The 26,398-nt window shown below is 36.7% G+C and overlaps 2 pseudogenes across 1 annotated transcript; both read left to right on the top strand.

Annotated features, from left to right (window-relative positions):
* Positions 1–10,158: 10,158 nt before the first annotated feature.
* LOC149206511 (beta-phenylalanine coenzyme A ligase pseudogene) lies at positions 10,159–10,845 on the top strand (annotated as a pseudogene).
* Positions 10,846–14,314: 3,469 nt separating this feature from the next.
* On the top strand, positions 14,315–15,686 carry LOC149206510 (protein trichome birefringence-like 43 pseudogene; annotated as a pseudogene). Its single transcript, XR_016253041.1, has 3 exons — positions 14,315–14,701; positions 14,791–15,232; positions 15,458–15,686. The product of XR_016253041.1 is annotated as a protein trichome birefringence-like 43 pseudogene (transcript).
* Positions 15,687–26,398: the final 10,712 nt, after the last annotated feature.

The raw sequence follows: 26,398 nt of genomic DNA, 5'->3' as shown, positions 1-26,398 counted from the left end.
TAGGTGTGATAATATAAACAGTAGAAGAAAATAGTTTCAGATTGATAGCAATGAAGATTGTTTGTAGTAGACTATATTCTTAGTATTCACATTTTCTATCTATCAAAATTGTTACCTTGATACTTTGCACTCAAAATTTGTATTTCATCATTTTTCATCATTCAAGTTACTAAGAGTCTCTCTCATCTCAACAAACTGAGGTAACTAAGCAAATTTTAAATTAAATTGACCAAATTAAGCTTAGACATATTTAGCATATTTAAAATGATCAAAATAATTAGATGTTTAGCAAATTTTGTATGACCATACAACCCAACCTAGATCGATCTTAACGCCGGGTCTATCAAGCGCCGAGAGGGATCGGATCTATTAAGCGCCGAGAGGAATCAAATCTCTCTAGGTGCAAACCTTTCCTCAAGTTTGCACTCAAAAAATAGGTTTTCACCTCTAGAGATTTGATCCCTCTCTGTGCTTGATAAATCCAGTGTTAAGATGGATCTATGGTGGTTAATAAAGTGAAATTTAGTTTTTATTAATTTATGTAATTATTCAAAAAATTTATATGTTTTAGTCATTTTTTTAGATTTTATGTTATTTTGGTGTTTCTTGTTTTTTTTAATTAATAATAGATATAAATGAAATTCTGCTATATCAACCACGTTAATATTTTTAATTTGATTGTGTTAGTATTTTAATCTATTTAGATTAAAACTTTTAATTTTAAAATAACCTTTTGTGTAAAATCTTAGATTCTAAATAAACGTTTCACCTATCATTAAACACTAAAATATTATTATTTACATGACTAAACTTATAATATACACTCTTTTAATTCATAATAAATATCACTTGAAATCTTAAAACATTTAAAAAATTATAATGTAATTTGATTGAAAAAATCCTATATTAATTATGACCCATTATAAAAATTTTCGTACTCAAAAATATTATTATTACAAATCATAAAAATAATTTGATCGATTATTTGTTAATCTTATATATCAAGAAATAAGCACCAGGGTCACAAGACTTTCAATTGACAATTGACGAGCGGCCTTTGTATATGATTCAGATTCAATGAAACCTGCTTGCTGCTTTAAATTCCACATAAAGAAAAGAAAGCGCGAGGTTCTTTTATTACCCATAACTTTGCATCCATCAAGTTCTACAAATTGATGGTTGACTACAAAATCATTTGTATTAACAACTCCGGGCTTCGAACAATAATACATTATCATCCGCAACCTTATAAGTGTTCAAACACAAATGCAAGTCATGTCAACTTTGGAGGTTTAGTTCGGATTAACATTTGAAAGGTTCATTGCAGGTTTCTTGTAAGGGTTACAGGGTCTGTGTTTGCATACTCTGAATACATGTTCTTCACCAGTTTGTTCGTCTACATGCACAATCCATCCGCTCTTGTGGCCTCTGGAAGTTGTACTTTTCACATTTTTATAATAATCACAGCATCTCCTCTTGGAAATCATACCCATGGCGTCCATGTCGTCTCCCTGTTGTGTATGAGGCGAGGAGTGATTGTTATAACCCATACCGATTCTGGTCACCTCTATGCCTTTGCCAATCGGGAGAGTAACAGTTTTGGCACCGGCCTTCTTCTTGAACGTCTTGGCATACGCATTTGTGGGCTTCCTATCAAACACATTGTTGGCAACCACCACCGCTCGAGAGGGATTTAGATTCAAAACCATAAACAAATCCTGGTAATCTTGAGTGAGCCTGCTATCAATGACAGCGAAATCTACATTCTTGTACTCGGGAAGCAACTCCATGGCATTGCCAATGACGAAGTTGGTTGTATGTTCCAACCCTAGATCCTTGATAGTCTCCGCCACGGTGTCATTCCGCGCCTTCTCCGGCAGAATGCAGACGAGGCGGCCACCAGTCTGCCGAGCTGCCACTGCTAGGCCTATCGTACACGTTGGTGCTTCGCTTGAACATACCTCTACAATGAGCTGTGCGTTCATGCCTGCAGCGAGAGCTGATATGAATTCGGTACTCTCTGGTTCTGCCTGCTTTCTTTGCTCCTCCAATTTGCTCTGCAATGTCACAACACGAGGCCATTTAGTAAAATGTGTCTGAAAAATTAAATACGTTACACTCCTGTCATATTTACCACAATTCAAAAACAATTCTGAACGACCCAAATTAAACCCTTCATCTACTCGTGTCAAGTGGGATAGACCCCAAATTTTTTTGCCTAAAGAAGAATGAAGAAATGGAGAGAAATATCAAAAGCTTTATATCTTTAATAGCTTCATTTTAGAGACTTATCCAATGCACTAAACTCATTTCGATGCGCTTTTTTAGTAACGTAAAAATAATTCACAGAAACCTAAAACAAAAATCATAGAAAAGCTTCATTTTAGAGGTACTTAACCAATGCTCTCAACTCAATTCGATGTGCTTTTTTGGTAACATCAAATAATTCACAGAAACCTCAAAAAAATTCATATAAATCCGAAAAAAAAAGCAATAAATAGCCCTAATCAAGTCAGGGATCATATTTACCCCAGCATTAAGCAAATATTGCGAAATTAGTCAGCATTAACTTCCACAATACCCTGACAAACATAATTAGAGAAACAAAAAAAACCCAAAATCAAGTTCTGGTACAGAAAACCTGATTTAATTATAGCAATATCAAGATTTTAATCCTCACCAAAGCCAAAGAAAATATGTTTAGAGTAACAGATAATATTGCAGGGGCTAATAAAGGAATTTGTTTGTTTCATATTCAGCCAGAGAAATGCAGGAACTTACCAGATTTACAGTGTCTAGAAATGCGCTCACTGCACTCGCCGGAGACCATCCCATGGTGGTGACTACGATGCTTTCTATTAATCTCAAAACTAAACGATCGTTTGAAGTTAAAAGAAATATTAATCTCAAGCCTAAACGATACTTTGAATCCAAATGACAAACTCTAATATGTATTCTTCTTGCTATGGACGCTTCGAACCAATGGCAGCAATGAAAACCAGTAAACAGCTCACAATCCCTGTTATAAGCCAAGGGTCTTATCTTATAGGTGGGCACGTCAATGGATTTATCTATGATCCATAGAATGAGTTACCGAAACAAAAGAGGTGCAAAGAGAAGAATTTAGTATGTCCTGATAAGTGCAAATCAGGGCAATGAAATAATTGTGCGCAGGATAATTTGAAAAACGCCGCACTGATTAATAAAGACAACGAACAGATAAGATCGCGGACCGATTCCTAACAATTTTTTGGAGCTTTCCCCAAAATACAATTAATAACTACCCAATTTAATGGATCGTCATTATCGTATTTAAAATTTAAATATCGCGACAAACTGACATAATCAAACATGCAAAAAGTTGTACTCTAACGATTATGTTTTTTTTCTTGAAAGTTATGGAAATTCCAGTGATATTTTCAAAAAAAATTAGCAAGGAATTTTGTAAATCTAATTAAAAGTTGTCAAATTTCATAAATTTAAGTGTTTTAGAGATTTTTTGAGATAAAAATTAAACTTTGAATTAAATGAAAGAGTTCTAGCTCGCAGGTGTGTACGGCACCTAGGATACTACACTCAAACAAAGAGGAGACTCTCACTCTCGTTCACTTTACATTACATCAAATGAATATTACAATATTAAATACATCACCGAAAAATAGGTGTAGTTGTAAACAACCTCCTAAACTAAGGAGATACGTTACAACCATATAACCATTTCTCCATTATTTTTAACTCCCCCCTTAATGGAGAAAGGATTATTCTACACTCCTAACATCCCTCTAAATAACTCAAACTTTACTTGCCCTAGAGGCTTAGTAAAAATATCAGCTAAATTATCACAAGTGTTACAATACTCCACACATATTTCTTTTGACTGTATCTTTTCGCAAACAAAATGAAACTGAGTGTCAATATGTTTAGTATTTTTATGGAAAACTGGATTGTATGCAAGCTTTATTGTGCTTTGGTTGTCAGTTTTGATGCTAGTTGCTTCTTTCTGTTCTTCACCTGCATCGCTAAGCAATCTCCTCAACCAGATGGCTTTGCATGTAGCTGCACACAACGCCTGATACTCAGCTTCACATGAGGATAATACTACAGTGCTTTGCTTTTTGATACTCCGCGAAATAACCCCGGATCCAATACTAAATGCGTAATCTGTGATGGATCTACGATCATCCAGGTCACCTGCCCAATTAGAATCTGAATAACCTGCTAAAGTAACATCAGAAATGTCAGTGTATAAAATACCATAATTACAAGTACCACTAAGGTATCTCAACACACATTTTGCTGCAATCCACTGACTTTCAAGTGGTTTGGACATAAACTGGCTCAGCACACTAACAGAATATGCCAGATCAGGTCTAGTTGTCGTGAGATATATCAAACTCCCCACTAGCTGTCTATACAAAGTGGCATCACCTGTTTTGTGCCATCATCACTGCTTAACTTGAGATTCTGCTGCAATGGTGTTGCTGCTGTTTTACACTGTTCCATTCTGAATCTTTATCCTTTTTCCTGTTTGGTTCTCTATCATAGATTTAAACTCTTTAAAGTACTGAAAGGCTTGACTCTTTTTACTTAAAAAATACACCCATGAAAACCTAGTGCAGTCATCTGTAAACAACAAAAAATAATATGCACCTCCTAGGGACCTAGTTTGCATAGGTCCACAAATATCTGTATGCACTAGTTCTAGGATGTCTCTTTCCTTTCTGTTGACATGCAAAGGGAACTCTTCTCTATGCATTTTCCCTAATGCACATCCATCACATTCCAGCTTGACATTATGAAAAACAGGGAGTCCTTCGACCATACCTTTCTTCTGAAGTAAGATGAGGTCTTGCAAATTGAGATGTCCAAATCTCTGATGCCAGAGATTTTCAACTGTTGATCCAGCTGCAACCATTGCTTGTCGTGGCATACTCTTTGCATCCAATCTGTACAAATTCCCCACGCGCACTCCTGTTGCAACTGTTTCCATCTGGCTATCCTTAATGACATAACCATTCTTAAAGAATTGCACCTGCATGTCCTGGTCTGTAATCATTGAGACATAGCAGTTGATGGACACAGTGATGTGGACAAGCCAGCCAAGTTCATTGAAAAAATCCAAGAGATTCACCAAGGAGTACAGGAACAGCTAGAAAAGAGCCAAGCCAAATACAAGGCAAGGCATGATAAGCATAGGATGGAGCATAGTTTCTAAGTTGATGATCAAATCTGGCTGTATATCAGCAAAGACAGAATGTAAGGTGAAGGTAAAAAGCTAAAGCCAATAAGGTATGGACCTTTCAAGATACTTGAGAAAATTGGTGAGCATGATTTTCGCCTTGATTTACCAGCTTACATGCACATCTACTTAGTTGTTAATGCAGACAGCTTAAGACTATTTTAACCTTCATTAATTGAAGATCCCGAAGAACCCGAAGAGAAAAGTCAATTGCCTTCTATTGATGATCTGTTACCTGAATATCTCAATGAATTGCAGGAAGAAACAGTTATGGATAGGAAGGTGAGGATGACGCATAAGGGAGATGTTGAGTACCTCAAGATTGGACTCAAGGGTTCAAAGCCAAGCAGTGCAAAATGGATAGAGATTGGACAAGTGAGACAGTTATATCCTCACTTAGTCAATGCTTGAAAACCAACTTTTGGTGGTCCAAAAGCTTTTTCAGTGGGAAGGTCGTGATATGAATTGGATCCTTAAACATTTCTCATGACTGTTTCAAAATTATGTCAGATCAAATCTTTTGAATAAGAAGTATTAGAAATGACCTCTGGACAATGGCAATTATGGCCTGCACAGAACAACGAGGACCCTCGGTTAAAGCGCGCTGACCATTGGCCCATGGAGATCGCACATGGACGCAAATTGGCAATCGGAAGCCGAGATCCAGAAACAGAGGTAGTTTCGGATACGCAATTAGCGCTAATCGCGTATCGCAAGACAAAACCCTCAGAGAAGGAAAGCCCCGAGCGCTCGGTCATGAGGGAAAATAGGAAATCGTGCAGAAAACGTCAGAAGGCGGGTCTCGCACCCAAAACTGGCAGGATATCACGTGCACTTCGAGTGGTATATGGGTTTGGCCAAGTTCAGGGCGATGCCTTACACCGGGCGACGCGTGTCCAGCGGATGAGAGAGAAAACCGCTTACATCACGTGAGTAACGGTCGAGCAACTTACCTGCGCAATATAGATGGAGACTCTAGGATCTAGAAGCTCCAGATCAACGGTGGAGAATTAACCCGATGGATGACTGGATTCGACGGGAAAATAGACCGAGGCACATAAAGATTTGAGGTTCAGCATGACCGATGAGCTGGCAGAAGGATCAGTTTCGCGGGAAAATCCTGGAGTAATGGAAATAATGACCGTTCAAAAGAAAATTGACACTCAATCCATAAGGTGACAAGTGGCCACCTCTCTGTGCAGCGTTACACAACGATGACGATGCAGAGCAGGGGAATTCCAGCGGACAGAGGCAGGCGATCCAGAGAGCCGGGAAGAGGAAATGAACAGTTAGGGAGCAGATTAGCTTTAGGCCATGAATAGACAAAGAACAGGGAAAAAACCGAAGTAGTGAAAGAAGCGAATTGCAGAGAACAGAGAAGCCGAGCTAACCTGCAAAGCAAAGGCAGCATTGAGCAGACAGAGACAGAGAGTCTGTGAACTCCAGAGACGGCTTGAGAGGTTCAAACAACTCCTCTGTGTATACCTGTCTGGTATTGAGTACCAAATTGGGCTCATACCATTAAGAACAGTTGAGGTCGAGATCCAGTAAGGGGGAGTCTGTGTACTCTAAAGGCTAGGGGAATCCAAGTACCACCCTACTGATCATCATATGTTAAGTGAGACTCAAATTGAGCTCCTTATTTTAAAATATCTGTTTTAAGACACAATAGAAAAGGCCACCACTAAAGGCTGGACTAGGAGACGTAGCCCAGGAGGATTGGGTGAACTCCTTATTAGATTTGTTGTGTTTTTATATTTGCTTACCGTGTTTCTCTTACTGTTTCAAGTGTCTATGTATTTCGCAATCTTATTGATCTGTTACTTAAAATAACATAGACACACCCCAGCACATGGGTCTGTAATACCTTCATTAATTAAATGAGATCATTCACGAGTGCTTTTAGATCATTTATTAATTAATTAATGTATATTATTTATTTAAAGTTTTTTTTATTTTTTGTTTTTATTTTATTTATTTTAATTATTTTAATAATTTTGATTTCTTTTGGTCATAATATTTAGGCTAAGGCTTAGTATTTTAATTTAAGGTGGAGAGTTTATTGATTTTTTGTTTTTTGTTTTTAATTGAGAACTTATATTAATTTTCTAAAGAATATGTTCAGCATATGTTTCTTCTAAATGTATGTCAAGGACTGTAGTGTGTTAGAGAGTCTATTGGGTTCTCTTGAATTTTAATAAATTTCACATGCACTATATGCATTGATTTTAGTGTAGATGTCGATTTATAATTCTATTTAATACCTTACACTAGATGCATTGATTTCAGTGTCGATGTTGATTTCTACTCCTATTTGATTGCTTGCACATGATGCATTGGTTTCAGTGTAGATATTGATTTCTAATCCTATTTGATCACTTGCACTAGATGCATTGATTTCAGTGTAGATGTCGATTTCTAATCATATTTAATACCTTACACTAGATGCATTGATTTCAGCGTACATGTTGATTTCTACTCATATTTGATTGCTTGCATTAGATGCATTGGTTTCAGTGTAGATATTAATTTCTAATCCTATTTGATTGCTTGCACATGATGCATTGGTTTCAGTGTAGATATTAATTTCTAATCCTATTTAATCGCTTGCACTAGATGCATTGATTTTAGCGTAGATGTCGATTTCTAATCATATTTAATACCTTACACTAGATGCATTGATTTCAACATAGATGTTGATTTCTACTCATATTTGATTGCTTGCATTAGATGCATTGGTTTCAGTGTAGATATTGATTTCTAATCCTATTTGATTTCTTTCACTAGATGCATTGATTTTAGTATAGATGTTGATTTCTAATCCTATTTGATTGTTTGCACTACATGCATTGATTTTAGTGTAGAGGTTGATTTCCGATTTGATGCAACAAGATGTATGATGTACATTAATTTCAATGTAATTAGATTAATAATGTGCATTGATTTCAGTGTAAGCACATCTCTACCTCTTCCATCTGTATCTTTATCTCCCATTGTCTCTCTTTCTCTATCTCTCTATCTTAGCTCCTAAACATACACTCTCTCTCTCTATACCTATCTATCTATCTCTCCCTACTCCCTTTCCCCTTAATCTCTCTCTATTCCCCTTCTCTCTCTCTCTCTCTAACATTTCTCTCTCCATATATATATCTCTTCCTCCCTCCTTTTCTTTGCTATCTCTTCTTCCCTCTCCTCCTTATCTATATCTCTATCTCCCCTTGTCTCTCCTTCTCACCCCCAAAACACACACACACATTCTCTCAAGCACATAAAAAGTATTCAACACTAGATACAATACTTGAATTTTCAACCTATATAAAATGTTTGCTTCTTGAAACTATAAACTATTTATAATTGGCTACATTCTTATTATTGCCATTTTCCATCATTCAACATTGTCAGTTACTTTGAATTCCAACGCAGTAATACAAAATAACTACCATTGAAAATTATTTGGGGTTTAACAATCCATAAGTCAAAATGATTGACTTTGGAGAAAACTACTATTAATATTGGAGAGCAACAAAGACAAGGTATGTTGTTTACTACAGTAAATCGAGTTAAATATTTGAATGGTATGTGCTTCCAACTACTCAGTAGATCGAGTTAAATATTTGATTGGTCTCTGCTTCCAACTACTCTTTTCATATGATCGATACGAGAAAATGGAAAAATTAATAGGTGTGATAATATAAACAGTAGAAGAAAATAGTTTCAAATCGATTGCAATGAAGATTGTTTGTAATAGACTATATTCTTAGTATTCACATTTTCTATCTATCAAAATTGTTACATTGAAACTTTGCACTCAAAATTTGTATTTCATCATTTTTGAACATTCAACTTACTAACAATCTCTCTCATCTCAACAAACTGAGGTAACTAAGCAAATTTTAAATTAAATTGACCAAATTAATCTTAGACATATTTAGCATATTTAAAATGATCAAAATAATTAGATGTTTAGCGAATTTTGTATTACCGCACACGACTGAAACCAGCCTATCCATCTTAACACCAGATCTATCAAGCGCTAAGAGGGATCAAATCTCTCGAGGTGCAGGCATTTCCTCAAGTTTTCACTCAAAAAATAGGTTTGCACCACGAGAGATTTGATCCCTCTCGGTGCTTAATAGATCCAGAGTTAAGATGGATCTAGGGTGGTTAATAAAGTGAAATTTAGTTTTATTAATTTATGTAATTATTCAAAAAATTTATATGTTTTAGTAATTTTTTTTAGGTCTTATGTTATTTTGGTGTTTCTTATTTTTTATTAATAATAGATATAAATGAAATCTTCTGAGATATCAACCACGTTAATATTTTTAATGTGGTTGTGTTAGTATTTTAATCTATTTAGATTAAAACTTTTAATTTTAGAATAATATTATGTGTAAAATTTTAGATTATAAATAGAAACTTCACCATCATTAAACACTAAAATATAATTATTTATTTGACTAAACTTATAATATACACTCTTTTAATTCATAATAAATATCATTGAAATCTTAAAACGTTTAAAAATTTATGATGCAATTTGATTGAAAAAATCCTATATTAATTATGGCCAATTATAAAAACTTTCGTACTCAAAAATATTATTATTACAAATGAAAAAAATAATTTGATCAATTATTGGTTAATTAGGCCGATAGGCCTTCCTTTGAAAGAGACTTTCGTCGTCCTTTTGTCTCTACGGTTGACACGTGTCGTCCACATTCAGCGGGCAAACAATTTTCGTATTAGGCCTCTTTTTAATATTTTTCAGCGGGCATTCAGCGTCTCCTTGGTCTCAACCGAGAATCTTTGCAGCTGGCGCGAGTTCTATTGCCCGGGTCTCGCAAAACCTCAACGGAAAACTGTTATGCCAACGCCTTTCTCCATAATGATGGCGGTCTCGAATCTTCACCCACTACATGAAGCCGGCAGAAATATCCTCCTCTGGCAGGGGCTGTATTTCTACTTTAAACCTCCTCTTGCAGTCTGACATTAGCGGCCTCCCTGCAGTGGACATCAAACAGGAAGACACTGCGACGCTTCTCTACTCGTCGGGTACAACGGGCAAAAGCAAGGGAGTCATCTCCACCCATAGAAATCTCATTGCCATGATATCTGGAGCTCTGAGCAGACGGGACGAGATGGAGGGAGGGGAGAAGATATGTTTATTCATCATCCCGCTGTTTCATGTTTTCGGATTTTTCTGTACACTTTCCTGTATTGCAGCTGGGAGTACCATTGTGGTCCTGCCCAAATTCGATTTGGCTGAAATGCTTTCGGCCATACAGAAGTACAGAGTGAAGTCCCTGCCTGCTGCTCCGCCTATTTTGGTCGCTTTAAATAAGTCTTCTATTGTTGCCAATTACGATTTGGCTTCGCTTCACACGATCGGCTGCGGTGGAGCACCAATTGGCAAAGACATCATCGACAACTTCGCTGCTCGATTTCCAACTGTTCAAATTAAACAGGTCGTATTCAGCCCTAATTCGCAAATTTCCTCTTATCAATTTGATTTTAAGTTGCTTTTGAGCAGGGCTGAAATTGTAACTCCCTGTTTATCACATAAGACTTTCAGTCGTCCATTTCAACATCTGCCCTGTTTATAGAGTTTTTATCATCTCATGTTTAAGTCAATCTCCCATGGTTAAATGATATAAAGGTTTATTAATAGCACTTCATATATCTTGAAGAAAACCTAAGCCTCACTTATAAGGCACACCTCTGTTTATTATTTATGTTTTTCTTGTTCATAGTCCCAGCAAAACTGTCTCCCAGCTCCGAAAGACATAACAGGCTTGATTCTGTTCCAACTTTCGAATTACCCCAAATGACGAAAGATCAAAACTTACTGTATTCCATGTTTAGCGATATGAATGTCTTTCTGTTTTGAGCAGAAGGCTAATTGAAGGAAGTTATTATTATGTAGGGTTATGGATTGACAGAGTCTAACGGGACAGTATCCTCGACTATAACCAATGAAGAAAACAGACATTATGGAACAACGGGCTTGCTTGCATCTCATGTGCAAGCTAAAGTGGTTGACACAACTACTGGCAAAGCTATGCCTCCCAACCACAAAGGGGAGCTCTGGTTGCGGGGACCTACAATCATGAAAGGTACTCCTTAGTCGCTATGTCATTTTCCATTGGAGACTACTTTCTGCAAAAATTTAACAAATTTGCAGACCTTGCTGATTTCGAGTATGTTTTTCGATTTTTTTAGTTTTGAGAGGGTGATTTGGATAATGCCCTGATCACCTTGAAAACCTAGATCGTATGAGAAAAATCTTAAACAGTTAAGTGAGGATGATAAAAAAACCATAAGCAGCAAGTGCTGAACTCCCCATGCACAATGAGACAATGGGTGCATAGTAAACATGCTGTACCCCAAGCTAAAATTCGCCTTAAAGAATCTCGAACATTTCTATTTAAGTGCACTCAGAAAGTTTGTATACCCAGAAGTGCACACCTTATGCTATTGTAAAGTTTTAAGAGCATATGTTTTGTAGCCACAACAATTATCTTTCAAACAGGAAGGGTATTCTCCAGTCAATGAATCTATGCTTCCACAAAGTGGTGCATGAAGGCACTATGATAGCTCCCAAATCACAGCTTAAATATGATGTCATAACAGTCTCTTCCATAGATTAATTTTTCCCAAAAAAAATATATGAAGGTTTCAGCTTCTCCATGCAGGATATTTTGGTAATGTTGAAGCTACTGAGTTAACTTTAGACTTAGAAGGATGGCTGAAAACTGGGGATCTATGTTACATCGATGAGGAAGGCTTCCTTTTTGTTGTGGACAGAATAAAGGAGTTGATCAAGTACAAAGTATTTCAGGTACATAGCATTTCAAGGACCTTTTTTATAGTAAATGCAAACCCAAAATATTGATCTTCTCAGAGAAGACTTATATTTTGTCAGGTTGCTCCAGCAAAATTAGAGGAGTTGCTCCTCTCGAACCTAGATATTACTGATGCTGCTGTTATTCTGTGAGTGCCATTTACTACTGCTTGCTCTAATATACTTCCCAAGTTCCCACTTGTTGATCTAATATGCTTTCAAATGTCTATATGCAGCTAGATTTACCACTTGTTTAGCTAGCAAATATTTTTCAAGTTTTAGTTAGAATTGAACACTTGGGCTGGTAGCCCAGACGACCTTTGAAACATTAGCTGATGTCCTTTTTCGTTTTCAAATTAAGCCAAAGATTCTTGCAGACATGCTATTTATTTAAGCATGAAACTCTCTTCCTTCTGGGGTGTGTGTGGTAGGTATCCTGATCATGAAGCAGGTCAAATACCGATGGCATTTGTTGTGAAGAAGTCAAACAACAATTTCTGCGAAGAGGATGTCATAAATTTTGTTGCAAAACATGTAGATGGAGCACTTGAGTTTCTATATGTTTCCTTACTCTGTCTCAACCTAAACTTTGTTTTCTTTTGTTGAAGATGTTAATTTCCAAGAGAAAATATCTGCTATGGTTGAGTGCAGGTTTCACCATATAAGAAGATACGTCGAGTAGCATTTGTCAATTCAATTCCCAAGTCCCCCTGCCTTCAGCCAGTTGAGGAAGTTGCAAATACTTAATCTCTTTTCCAATTTGTTGGGTGGGACTATTCCTGGATTTCTAGGCAATCTGACAAACTTGCTGGAGCTGAATCTGGCCCTTAATCCGTTTGAAAGTGGTCCTATTCCTGTGGAGATTGGGAAATTGACTAAGCTGCAGAATCTGTGGCTGATGGAGTGTAATTTACAGGGGAGGATTCCTGTTTCTATTGGGGATTTGAGGGAACTTCAGCTTCTGGATGTATCTAAGAATAATCTAACAGGGCCTTGGCCTCGTAATTTCAACAGGATTCGAAAGTTGGTTAGTTTGCAGCTTTACCAGAATAAACTTGAGGGTGAGATTCCTAAGAATATTCGTACGATGGCATTGGAATTTTTAGATGCTTCAGATAATATGCTCTCAGGAATACTTCCAAAGGGTTTCAACAATTTAACTAGGCTAAAATCTTTGAATTTGTTTGAAAATAGATTGTCCGGCGAGATTACTACAGGGATTGTTGCGCTGACCTTGTTGAAAACCCTGAAATTGTTTCGCAATTCGTTCACTAGGCAAATTCCTCAGAAGCTTGGAAGCAAGACCCAGTTTGAGGTTTTGGATTTATCTGAAAACCAGTTAAGTGGGCCATTGCCAACCCAGCTCTGTAATGGGGGAAAGCTTCAAATTCTAGTAGTGATCAACCATAGGCTAAATGGTAGCATATCAGAGGTATATGGAAATTGTACAAGTCTTCTTTGGTTTAGAATGGCAAACAATAAGTTCAGTGGAGAAATTCCAAAGGGTCTAGGGGGATTGCCGAGAGTTTCGGTGCTACATCTCAGTTATAATAGCTTTGAAGGAAGCATTTCTAAAGATATTGGCAATGCTAGAAATTTCTCTAACCTACAAATTGACTGTAATAGATTTTCATAATTTCAATAGGCTTCGAAAGTTGGTTAGTTTGCAGCTTTACCAGAATAAACTTGAGGGTGAGATTCTTAAGAATATTGGTACGATGGCATTGGAATTTTTAGATGCTTTGGATAATATGCTCGCAGGAATACTTCCAAAGGGTTTAGGCAATTTAACTAGGCTAATATTTTTGAATTTGCTTGAAAATAGATTGTCCAGCGAGATTCCTCCAGGGATTGCTGAGCTGACCTTGTTGAAAACTCTGAAATTGTTTCGCAATTCGCTCACTGGGAAAATTCCTCAGAAGCTTGGAAGCAAGAACCAGTTTGAGGTTTTGGATTTATCTGAAAACCAGTTAAGTGGGCCATTGCCAACCCAACTCTGTAATGGGGGAAAGCTTCAAATTCTAATGTGATCAACAATAGTCTAAATGGTAGCATATTAGAGGTATATGGGAATTGTACAAGTCTTCTTCGGTTTAGACTAGCAAACAATAAGTTCAGTGGAGAAATTCCAAAGGGTCTATGGGGATTTCCAAGAGTTTTGGTGCTACATCTCCTCTTATTTATCCCATTCCAAAATAAAAAATATGAGTTTTTTACCTCAATCATTTCTATTCCAAAATATTTCAGAAATCAAAATAAACCCCACAAATAAAAATGCAAACAAATTAGCCTACCTAGAAGTATGTTCTCTTTTGCATTGCATTTATGCTAAAAGGAAATGAAATGCAAAAAAATAGGGTGATATTGCATATGAAAATAAATGGATAAAAAACAAGGTGATATTGTATATGAGAATAAAAGGATTTGGACTTTTCTGTATATGGTGTTTCAGTTTCAATGCCAAAAATCTGCTAGAGCGGTTAAGAGGAAAGCGATTAATGTTTGTTGGAGACTCAATAAGTCAAAACCAATGGGAATCCATGGTCTGCATGCTTCAAGCAGTGATTCCTAGCAATAAGAAAACTGTTAGTCAACAAGCTTCAATATTCAAGGCCCTGGTAAGCTGATAAATGTAGTTTCCATGGATAGTTGTGCATTTGATTATATGGTGAGTAATGAAGTCTTACAATCTTCTTTCTCTGAAAAGGATTATGATGCTTCTGTGGAGTTTTTCTGGGCTCCACTTCTGGTTGATCTGCACAATAACAGTCAGAACCAGAGAATTCTCAATCTGGACACTCTTGCGGATAATGGTGTTTACTGGAAAGGAGTTGATGTATTGGTTTTTGAGTCATCCCATTGGTGGCAAGATCAAAGGTGGGAAGTATCAAAACTCTGAACTTTCTGATTAAAATTTTCAACAAGGGGCAGCCAAATTTAGTGTTGTAAATGATATTAAAAATGTAATAGTTTGGAATGTGGTTGGACAGATAGGACCTAATCATGGCTAACAATCTGCTTTACACAAACATGGATCCACTTGTGGCTTACAAGAGGGCATCGACGACGTGGGCAAACTGGATACTTGCAAATATCGATCCCAAAAAATCACTTGTCTTCTTTAGCACCTCGTCCCCTACACATTACAGGTAAATCTTTATACAAACACACATTGTATATATTATAGGGCATTTTTGATGTGGATTGCAGTTTTCATGAATATTTTGGAATTGGAAGTTTAAGCTTTAAAAAAATATAACTGTTCTTATGATAGATCAAATTCCAAGATATTCATGAAATCTATTCAAGTAGCTATGGCTCTTATTTTAGGTATACGAAATGGTTTTCCTCATAAAATTGATGTAAATGTGCAGCCCAATTTATTGGAATCAGAAGAACGGGCAGAAATGCTATGGTCAGACTGAACCAGTGCAATTTGAAGGATACTCGCCTCCAGTGATTCCTCAGGTGCCCATAGTGAAGGAAGTTATAGGGACTATGATTTTTCCTGTTACTCAGCTGGATATCACAGGACTATCCCAATTTCGCAAAGATGGTCACCCTTCAATTTACAGTAGTACCGTTACTAGTGATGAGAAGTAGCATCCTGAGCAGTTTGCAGATTGTAGCCATTGGTGCTTACCAGGTGTCCTTGATACATGGAACGAGCTTCTGTATGTCACTTTGCTTTCCAAGGGTGTAGGGAATTGATAATTCTTATTGATCCCTGAAGCTGGGCCAAATCTGGGACCTGGTTGGCCATAAGGAGGAAATCCTCTGCCTTGACTCGCTGGAGCAGTAAACATATCTGGCATTGCAAACCCATCCACAGGGCCCATTCCAATCCTGTCAACGCCATAAGTATCACCAGAAACCATACCTGGATGAAAGCCCAAAGCCTTTGATCCTGCAATTCCCCGGCTACCCCTTGACATTGTCCCACGCCACATAATTCCTATTCCCTTGCCTCTTCCTTGGCTTGCAATCCAAAGTCTGGCTTGAGCTTTCTTGGTCATCGCAAACATTGATTTGAACTTATTTCAGTAAAACGTGAATGAAAAAAATCACAAAATTATGCTTATTCTTGTATTGGGTTATGATGGAAACAAAAATTTACTTGTTGGGTTGCTCTAGATTGAAGATTTCTGGAATGAGTTGTTATTCACTTGTATTCATTACCGTATGGGTGTATGATGACTATCAACGTTTTGATTTGGCTGTTTTGCAAAATTTTCACCTTAGTTGTTGTGTTGACTTTACATGCTCACACATTTGAATGTGTTTGGTTAACATTTTTTGTGTAGATTTTGGTTAAGTCTGGTTTTCTGTTTAGGAATAAGAGTTTTGTAGGGAGATTCTTGGTTTGGCAAATTTGCAGTTTTTTCTACTACTTGAGACTATGGACGACTCTGTTCCTCTAGGCTAGGTTTATATATAGAATCAGGCATACTGGTGCTATGAATTTGAATAAAGTACTTTGGTATTTTTCTAGGCTTGAAGTTTTAACATTTAATTGTGGTGATTTAGCTTGGTCTTCTGTGGATTTCTTTATTGGGTTTCAGTGTTTTTGCATAGCACACCGACTTGTTAAAATGGACTTGTTGAATTGGGATTAATTTGTATACATACATCGACCAGCCCACATACACCAATGACCTCGAATGCCTTCACTAAGCCTTTAATTCTTTAAATGGAACACTAAGGCATTCTAGCAACTCCGACTACTGTTTTTGGCTACTACTTGTCTGGTATGGCAGGTGTTGAGGTTTCCCCTGTTATAAACTAGAAAAGAAATTAGATATCCCAAATGATTGAGGCCAGATTAAACTCAGGTATGTCCTGCCACTTATTCTGAAGCTAAATATTATCCATGAATATAGTAACTACCCAAAGCTCTAGAGGGTGTACTTGTGAATGCAACTGCAGAATTTTGTGAAAGGTTCACTTGTCTGTAGATTGTAGAAATTTGATGGACAACATATCAATTTTAGTTGAATAAAGTTTCATTGTATTGGGCAGGTTGTACCAGATTTAATTGTATTGTATATGTTTAATAATGAAAAATTAAAAATCATGAGGGGTATCGTTTTTACCACATACCTCTCAATTTATTAGTGCAGGGGAGTGCCATTAAATTTCTGTTATGAACTCGTTGCAGTGGGAGATATTTTTATAAGAAAAATTGCAGCCTTGTTGGACAGTTCTTGCTTTATTGTTTCATTGCTTATACATGGATATTCAGCTCATACAAAAGGTTGTATCGATCTGGTTGGTATTGAGAGTACTTGGTCTCAGGTTGTATCGATCTGGTTGGTTTTCAGAGTACTGGGTCTCAGGCCTTTGTATCACGTAGAACTATCACTCTGCAAGTACAATTTTACTATTAGCTTTGTAAATATTTTTCCTTAGCAATAGCTTATGGCTTGGACAAGAAGGGTGGAGAGGAAAATATTGTTGTTTTTGATCTTGGCGGTGGCACGTTTGATGTAAGTGTTCTGACTATTGACAACAAAGCTTTTGAAGTTTTGGCTACAAACTGTGATACCCATCTTGGAGGTACTCTGTCTGAACTCTGTCTGGCGGTTTTACATTATGAATATGAATACGTGCACAGTTTTACATTATGAATTTGAATATGTGCACGGTGGTTATGATTGACTTTTTTGGTTGGCTTTCGAGCTTTGAACTTACCAGGATGTACACTAATATGCAGGTGAGGACTTTGACCAAAGGATAATGGAATATTTCATCAAATTGATCAAGAAAAAGCACGGAAAGGATATTAGTAAGGATAGCATAAATGAAATAAAACATTCAATGTGTTCCTTGTAATATAGATATAAACAAAACATCTAAAGAAAAGTAATTGCACAATGATCCAATGCAAGAAAACAAGGTTTTCCACAAACCAACTAACTCTTTTAGAAAAATTCAAAAATTCCAATTAAATAATTGCACAATGATCCAATGCAAGAAAACAAGGTTTTCCACAAACCAATTAACTCTTTTAGAAAAATTCAAAAATTCCAATTAAATAATCCTATCGGCCTCTTTTTGTACCTTTTCGGACAATTGCTAGTCTTATATATCAAGAAAGAAGCACCAAGGGCACAAGACTTTCAATTGCGAATTGACGAGCGGCTTCTGTATTGGATTCAGATTCAATGAAACCTCCTTGCTGCTTTAAATTCCACATAAAGAAAAGAAAGCCCGAGGTTCTTTTATTAGCCATAACTTTGCAGTATAGATTCTGCATCCATCAAGTTCTACAAATTGATGGTGGACTACAAAATTATTTGTATTAACAACTCCGGGCTTCGAACAATAATACATTATCATCCGCAACCTTACAAGTATTCAAACACAAATGCAAGTCATGTCAACTTTGGAGGCTTAGTTCGGATTAACATTTGAAAGGTTCATTGCAGGTTTCTTGTAAGGGTTACAGGGTCTGTGTTTGCATACCCTGAATACATGTTCTTCACCAGTTTGTTCGTCTACATGCACGATCCATCCGCTCTTGTGGCCTCTGGAAGTTGTACTTTTCACATTTTTATAATAATCACAGCATCTCCTCTTGGAAATCATACCCATGGCGTCCATGTCGACTCCCTGTTGTGTTTGAGGCGGGGAATGATTGTTATAACCCATACCGATTCTGGTCACCTCTATGCCTTTGCCAATCGGGAGAGTAACAGTTTTGGCACCCGCCTTCTTCTTCAACGTCTTGGCATACGCATTTGTGGGCTTCCTATCAAACACATTGTTGGCAACCACCACCGCTCGAGAGGGATTTAGATTCAAAACCATAAACAAATCCTGGTAATCTTGAGTGAGCCTGCTATCAATGCAAGCGAAATCTACATTCTTGTACTCGGGAAGCAACTCCATGGCATTGCCAATGACGAAGTCGGTTGTATGTTCCAACCCTAGATCCTTGATAGTCTCCGCCACGGTGTCATTCCGCGCCTTCTCCGGCAGAATGCAAACGAGGCGGCCACCAGTCTGCCGAGCTGCCACTGCTAGGCCTATCGTACACGTTGGTGCTTCGCTTGAACATACCTCTACAATGAGCTGTGCGTTCATGCCTGCAGCGAGAGCTGATATGAATTCGGTACTCTCTGGTTCTGCCTGCTTTCTTTGCTCCTCCAATTTGCTCTGCAATGTCACAACACGAGGCCATTTAGTAAAATGTGTCTGAAAAATTAAATACTTTACACTCCTGTCATATTTACCACAATTCAAAAACTATTCTGAACGACCCAAATTAAACCCTTCATCTACTCGTGTCAAGTGGGATAGACCCCAAAAAATTATGCCTAAAGAAGAATGAAGAAATGGAGAGAAATATCAAAAGCTTTGTATCTTTAATAGCTTCATTTTAGAGACTTATCCAATGCTCTAAACTCAATTCGATGCGCTTTTTTAGTAACGTAAAAATAATTCACAGAAACCTAAAACAAAAATCATAGAAAAGCTTCATTTTAGAGGTACTTAACCAATGCTCTCAACTCAATTCGATGTGCTTTTTTGGTAACATAAAATAATTCACAGAAACCTCAAAAAAATTCATAGAAATCCGAAAAAAAATGCAATAAATAGCCCTAATCAAGTCAGGGATCATATATACCCCAAGATTAAGCAAATATTGCGAAATTAATCAGCATTAACTTCCACAATCCCCTGACAAACATAATTAGAGAAACAAAAAAAACCCAAAATCAAGTTCTGGTACAGAAAACCTGATTTAATTATAGCAATATCAAGATTTTAATCCTCACCAAAGCCAAAGAAAATATGTTTAGAGTAACCGATATTATTGCAGGGGCTAATAAAGGAATTTGTTTGTTTCATATTCAGCCAGAGAAATGCACGAACTTACCAGATTTACAGTGTCTAAAAATGCGCTCACTGCACTCGCCGGAGACCATCCCATGGTGGTGACTACGATACTTTCTATTAATCTCAAAACTAAACGATCGTTTGAAGTTAAAAGAAATATTAATCTCTAGCCTAAACGATACTTTGAAGTCAAGGAATATGAATCCAAATGGCAAACTCTAATATGTATTCTTCTTGCTATGGAGGCTTCGAACCAATGGCAGCAATGGAAACCTTTACAGGAAAAAAACCTTTACAGTAAACAGCTCACAATTCCTGTTATAAGCCAAGGGTCTTATCTTATAGGTGGGCACGTCAATGGATTTATCTATGATCCATAGAATGAATTACCGAAACAAAAAAGGTGCAAAGAGAAGAATTTAGTATGTCCTGATAAGGGCAATGAAATAATTGTGCGCAGGATAATTTGAAAAACGCCGCACTGACTAATAAAGACAACGAACAGATAAGATCGCGGACGGATTCCTAACAATTTTTTTGGAGCTTTCGCCAAAATACAATTAATAACTACCCACTTTAATGGATCGTCATTATCGTATTTAAAATTTAAATATCGTGACAAACTGACATAATCAAACATAATCAAACATGCAAGTTGTAGGGTAACGATTATGTTTTTTTCTTTGAAAGTTATGGAAATTTTAGTCATATTTTTGATAAGTATGAAATAAAAAATTTAATAAAGAATTTTGTAAATTTAATTAAAAATTATCGTATTTCATAAATTTAAATGTTTTAAAGATTTTTGATAATAATAAATCTATTTCAATCATAAAAACATAATTCAAATACTGTATCTCTAAAAAAAATTAATTTTTTTTAATCCAAATTCCAATTTTTTAATAATCGAGGCCATTCTTCCACCTAAATAGACGACTCCCATAGATGGAAGTAAAGAGAAATCCGATGAGAGGTGCCCACAAAGAAAGGAGCCGCCCTCCAGCTGGAAATATACAAAATAAAATATGTGCAGTAGACAGGTCACGTCGAAAAAGCAGGGGTTCACCGTATTGGGAAAAAGCAAACACGCGGTAGAGTAGTCTCCTTTCTGGCCGGTTCTCAGTTACGAGGAAGTTAACTGGAGTGCGTGACGTGGCAATTACGTTGCCAGCGTGGCATCTTGATTCTACGTGTTCATCGGTTAATCCGGAAGGATAAACACGATAGCTGGTTAGGGATCTCCTAATTGCACTAAGGGTGGATTCTGTTTGACTCATGTGGACACTTACCTGAGTCTTCAAATCATAGAAGTTTTAAATATTAATAATTAATTTAGATAAAAGAAGAAATGTTATATTGAGGAATTGAATCTTATCTGTGATTTACAACAAAAGAGTTTCTTATTGCTCAGTAAAGGACCAACTCACATCAACCTCAGTGTGAAACAGGGTGGAAAAGGCTTAAAGAAACTTGGAAAGAACGAGTGTGTACATTTTGCATGTTTGGGGGTTGTGGAATCGGAAAAACATTTCATTTTGGAATGTAATGCATTCAAAGTCATCAGAGAAAGTTATGAGAGCCTGTTAGAATCAGTTTCTTGGCATTGTCTTTTTAGCGAAGGGATTGTTGGAAGGTTGGGTCAGTGCATCATCCATTTGAATCAGAAAATGATTGAATTGCAAAAAGCGAAAAACATGGAACTAATGGTCTCATATCTTGGAAGGTTGGGTCAGTGCATCATCTATTTGAATCAGAAAATGATTGAATTGCAAAAAGCGAAAAACATGGAACTAATGGTCTCATATCTATTTTTTAGTCTAGTAGACCTTAAAATATCATTTAATTTCATTTCATAATCAACTTGGATCCATTTTAACTTTAGTACTGGGAGGGATCAATTTTTTGAGATGCAAATCAGTGAATCTGATTTAAACTTTAAATATTAACAATCAATTCGAATCTATCTTAACTTTAATACTGTGGGGGTCAATTTTCTTTTAGATGCAAATCAATCAACTTGAATCCATCTTTAACTGTAGTAGCGAGAGGGATCATTTTTCTTTGAGACGTAAATCTCTTGAGATTTGCTTGGGAGATATGAAGTTAAGATGGATCTAGATTTGGTTTATGTTTAAGTGAAAATGACTTTTTTTTTCAAAATAAAAAAGAAATATTCCTTAAATAAAAAATAATATTACTGGTAATAAAATACAAAAATAAATATATATTTTTACATTTTAGTGTGATAAAAATTATAATATTTTTGTTTTTAAAAATTATTTTAATGTAAGACATAATTAATATTCAAATATAAATAATATTTGTAATGGCAGTTTAATTGGTAGTGAAAATGAAGTGTTATGTGTGAAGAAGTTTGAGGTTCAAACCCTTTCTGCTTATGGAAGACACATACATAGGCACCTGGAGAGGTTATATTGATAGCGATTGGAATCGACCCATGTCAGGTGAGTATGAGACCGACCCAATTGTTGATTCCTGTAAATAAAAAATACAAAAATAAAAAATGCCTTTTGACTTTTGGTAAATTCAAAATTAAGATGGATCACAGTTTCGTCCTATGCCAATTTTTTTTTGTATTTGTAAATTTAAACTTTGATTTTGCTTCCTTTTTTTTTTTTTTTTAACGGTTGATGTGGCCCACCACCACCACCAAGGCTTTAGTTTTCGAGGAACGATGTCAATTGGTCGTCCTACTCACCAAAAACAACCTTTATGGCCCACCACCAAAGGCTTTAGTTTTCGAGGAACGATGTCAATTGGTCGTCCTACTCACCAAAAACAACCTTTATTATTTAATACTCTGCTTCTAGGACGCGTAAGTGCTTATGATGCAATTGAAGTAGTGGTTTTCTTCTCACATCCCACAAATCCAACTAAAATCTCCGCACAAAATTCCTCAGAATCCATGCTCATATGCCTATTTCCCCTTCTGAGCTGCATACCTTCTTCCTTTTGAAAACCATGACATAGTGACATGGGTCCCGCCGGAGTAGGTAGGGGGTTGGCCTCGACTAAGTGAATATATAAGTGACATGGGTCCCACCGGATTAGGTGGGGGGTTGGCCCTGACTAGATGTTGGAGGTCAAACCATTTTTCTTCATGCACTCACTATAAAAAGGATGGGCATGATGATGAGCACACTTGGATTCTGCATCCAGAGCTGATACCTAAAAAGTTCGAGGGCGAGAAGAAGAACACTGCTGCAGCTATTCAGAAATATTTGGGGTTGGACTCAGGAGATGAAACAACCATTGCAACCACAGGTATAAGAGGTAAAAATCTTGAAGCATCTACTAGTAATTTTGCACAATCTATTATTGATGAAGAAAATGAGAGAAAAAGACATGAGCCTTTCCATATTCAAGTTGTTTCCAAACATCAAAAGATTGATACTTTGTTTGATAGTGTCTCACAAGTAAATTTAATTTCTAAAGCAATTGTAAAGAAGTTGGGATTACTGACTACACCTCAGAAGAAACCATACCCATTAGGTTGGTTAAGTGATAAAGCACAACTACAAGTGACTAGAAAATGTAAACTTAAGTTTTCTTTTGGGTCAACATTTGTAGATGAGGTTGAGTTAGATATAATTCCTCTAGATATATGTGGAATTGTTTTAGGAATTCCTTACTTGTATGATAGAAAAGCTATTTTCTATAGAGCTGAGAACAAGTATCTACTCATTAAAGATGGAATCAAATACTTTGTAAGAGCTCATAAGCTCAAGAATAATTATACTCTAATAAACTCATGGCAGATGAAACGAATTGTAAATTGATGCAAAAAAAAGTTGTTGATGGTTGTAAAGGAAAATAAACCTGATAAAACCAATGTATTTGAGGGTTGTGATGCTAAACAGCAAGCTGATTTAGAAAAAGTTGTTTCAGAGTATGATATCTTGTTTCAAGAACCTAAAGTTCTGCCACCCAAAAAGGAAATAGTGCATGATATTAATTTGTAGCAAGATGCTCCATTGCCTAACATTGAGATATACAGGTTGTCTTCTTTAGAAAATGCAGAAATCAAGAAGCAGGTGCAGGAGTTGCTCGAGAAGGGGTTCATCAGACCTAGCACATCACCATGTGGGTCACCAAACATTTTGGTGAGAAAGAAAGATGGCTCGTGGAGAATGTGCATTGATTGTCGAGCACTGAATAAGATAACGATAAAAAATCGTTATCCCCTTCCTCGCATAGATGATCTACTAGATCAGTTAAAATAAGCTGTTTATTTTTCCAAGTTAGACTTGCATAGTGGATATCATCAGGTCAGAGTTGTAGAACAAGATGCATGGAAGACTGCTTTCAAAACAAAGCAGGGATTGTATGAGTGGCTAGTTATGGCTTTTGGCTTAACTAATGCTCCTGCTACTTTCATGAGAATAATGAATGATGTACTCAGACCTTTTCTTGATGATTTTGTTATTATATATCTAGATGACATTCTTATATTTAGCAAAATGTGGGAAGAATATTTAAAGCATGTTAACGAGACACTAGATGTTTTGAATAGAGAAAAGCTTTATGTTAAACTCTCAAAATGTGAATTTGGCAAAACATCTTTGAATTATTTAGGACATATAGTAGGGGGTGGTGAATTGAAGATAGACCCCTCTAAACTGGACATATAGTAGGGGGTGGTGAATTGAAGATAGACCCCTCTAAACTGGAAGTCATTGTAAACTGGCCTAAAACCTGTTTTTGATTCAGATTCAATGAAACCTCCTTGCTGCTTTAAATTCCACATAAAGAAAAGAAAGCGCGAGGATCTTTTATTACCCATAACTTTGCGGTATAGATTCTGCATCCATCAAGTTCTACAAATTGATGGTTGACTACATAATTATTTGTATTAACAACTCCAGGCTTCGAACAATAATACATTATCATCCGCAACCTTACAAGTATTCAAACACAAATGCAAGTCATGTCAACTTTGGAGGTTTAGTTCGGATTAACATTTGAAAGGTTCATTGCAGGTTTCTTGTAAGGGTTACAGGGTCTGTGTTTGCATACCCTGAATACATGTTCTTCACCAGTTTGTTCGTCTACATGCACAATCCATCCGCTCTTGTGGCCTCTGGAAGTTGTACTTTTCACATTTTTATAATAATCACAGCATCTCCTCTTGGAAATCATACCCATGGCGTCCATGTCGACTCCCTGTTGTGTATGAGGCGAGGAGTGATTGTTATAACCCATACCGATTCTGGTCACCTCTATGCCTTTGCCAATCGGGAGAGTAACAGTTTTGGCACCGGCCTTCTTCTTCAACGTCTTGGCATACGAATTTGTGGGCTTCCTATCAAACACATTGTTGGCAACCACCACCGCTCGAGAGGGATTTAGATTCAAAACCATAAACAAATCCTGGTAATCTTGAGTGAGCCTGCTATCAATGACAACGAAATCTACATTCTTGTACTCGGGAAGCAACTCCATGGCATTGCCAATGACGAAGTTGGTTGTATGTTCCAACCCTAGATCCTTGATAGTCTCCGCCACGGTGTCATTCCGCGCCTTCTCCGGCAGAATGCAAACGAGGCGGCCACCAGTCTGCCGAGCTGCCACTGCTAGGCCTATCGTACACGTTGGTGCTTCGCTTGAACATACCTCTACAATGAGCTGTGCGTTCATGCCTGCAGCGAGAGCTGATATGAATTCGGTACTCTCTGGTTCTGCCTGCTTTCTTTGCTCCTCCATATTGCTCTGCAACGTCACAACACGAGGCCATTTAGTAAAATGTGTCTGAAAAATTAAATACTTTAGACTCCTGTCATATTTACCACACTTCAAAAACAATTCTGAACGACCCAAATTAAACCCTTCATCTACTCGTGTCAAGTGGGATAGACCCAAAAAAATTATGCCTAAAGAAGAATGAAGAAATCGAGAGAAATATCAAAAGCTTTATATCTTTAATAGCTTCATTTTAGAGACTTATCCAATGCTCTAAACTCGATTCGATGCGCTTTTTTAGTAACGTAAAAATAATTCACAGAAACCTAAAACAAAAATCATAGAAAAGCTTCATTTTAGAGGTACTTAACCAATGCTCTCAACTCAATTCGATGTGCTTTTTTGGTAACATAAAATAATTCACAGAAACCTCAAAAAAATTCATAGAAATCCGAAAAAAAAGAGCAATAAATAGCCCTAATCAAGTCAGGGATCATATTTACCCCAGGATTAAGCAAATATTGCGAAATTAATCGACATTAACTTCCACAATCCCCTGACAAACATAATTAGAGAAACAAAAAAAAACCAAAATCAAGTTCTGGTAGAGAAAACCTGATTTAATTATAGCAATATCAAGATTTTAATCCTCACCAAAGCCAGAGAAAATATGTTTAGAGTAACAGATAAATATTGCAGGGGCTAATAAAGGAATTCGTTTGTTTCATATTCAGCCAGAGAAATGCAGGAACTTACCAGATTTACAGTGTCTA

Source organism: Pinus tabuliformis, chromosome 1_2, assembly GCF_031772625.1.
Source record: "Pinus tabuliformis cultivar Carrire ecotype Pingquan chromosome 1_2, CPIR1, whole genome shotgun sequence".
Classification (NCBI taxonomy): Eukaryota; Viridiplantae; Streptophyta; class Pinopsida; order Pinales; family Pinaceae; genus Pinus; species Pinus tabuliformis.
Note: the sequence above shows the minus strand (reverse complement) of the source record. Positions and strands in the feature narration are given on the sequence as shown.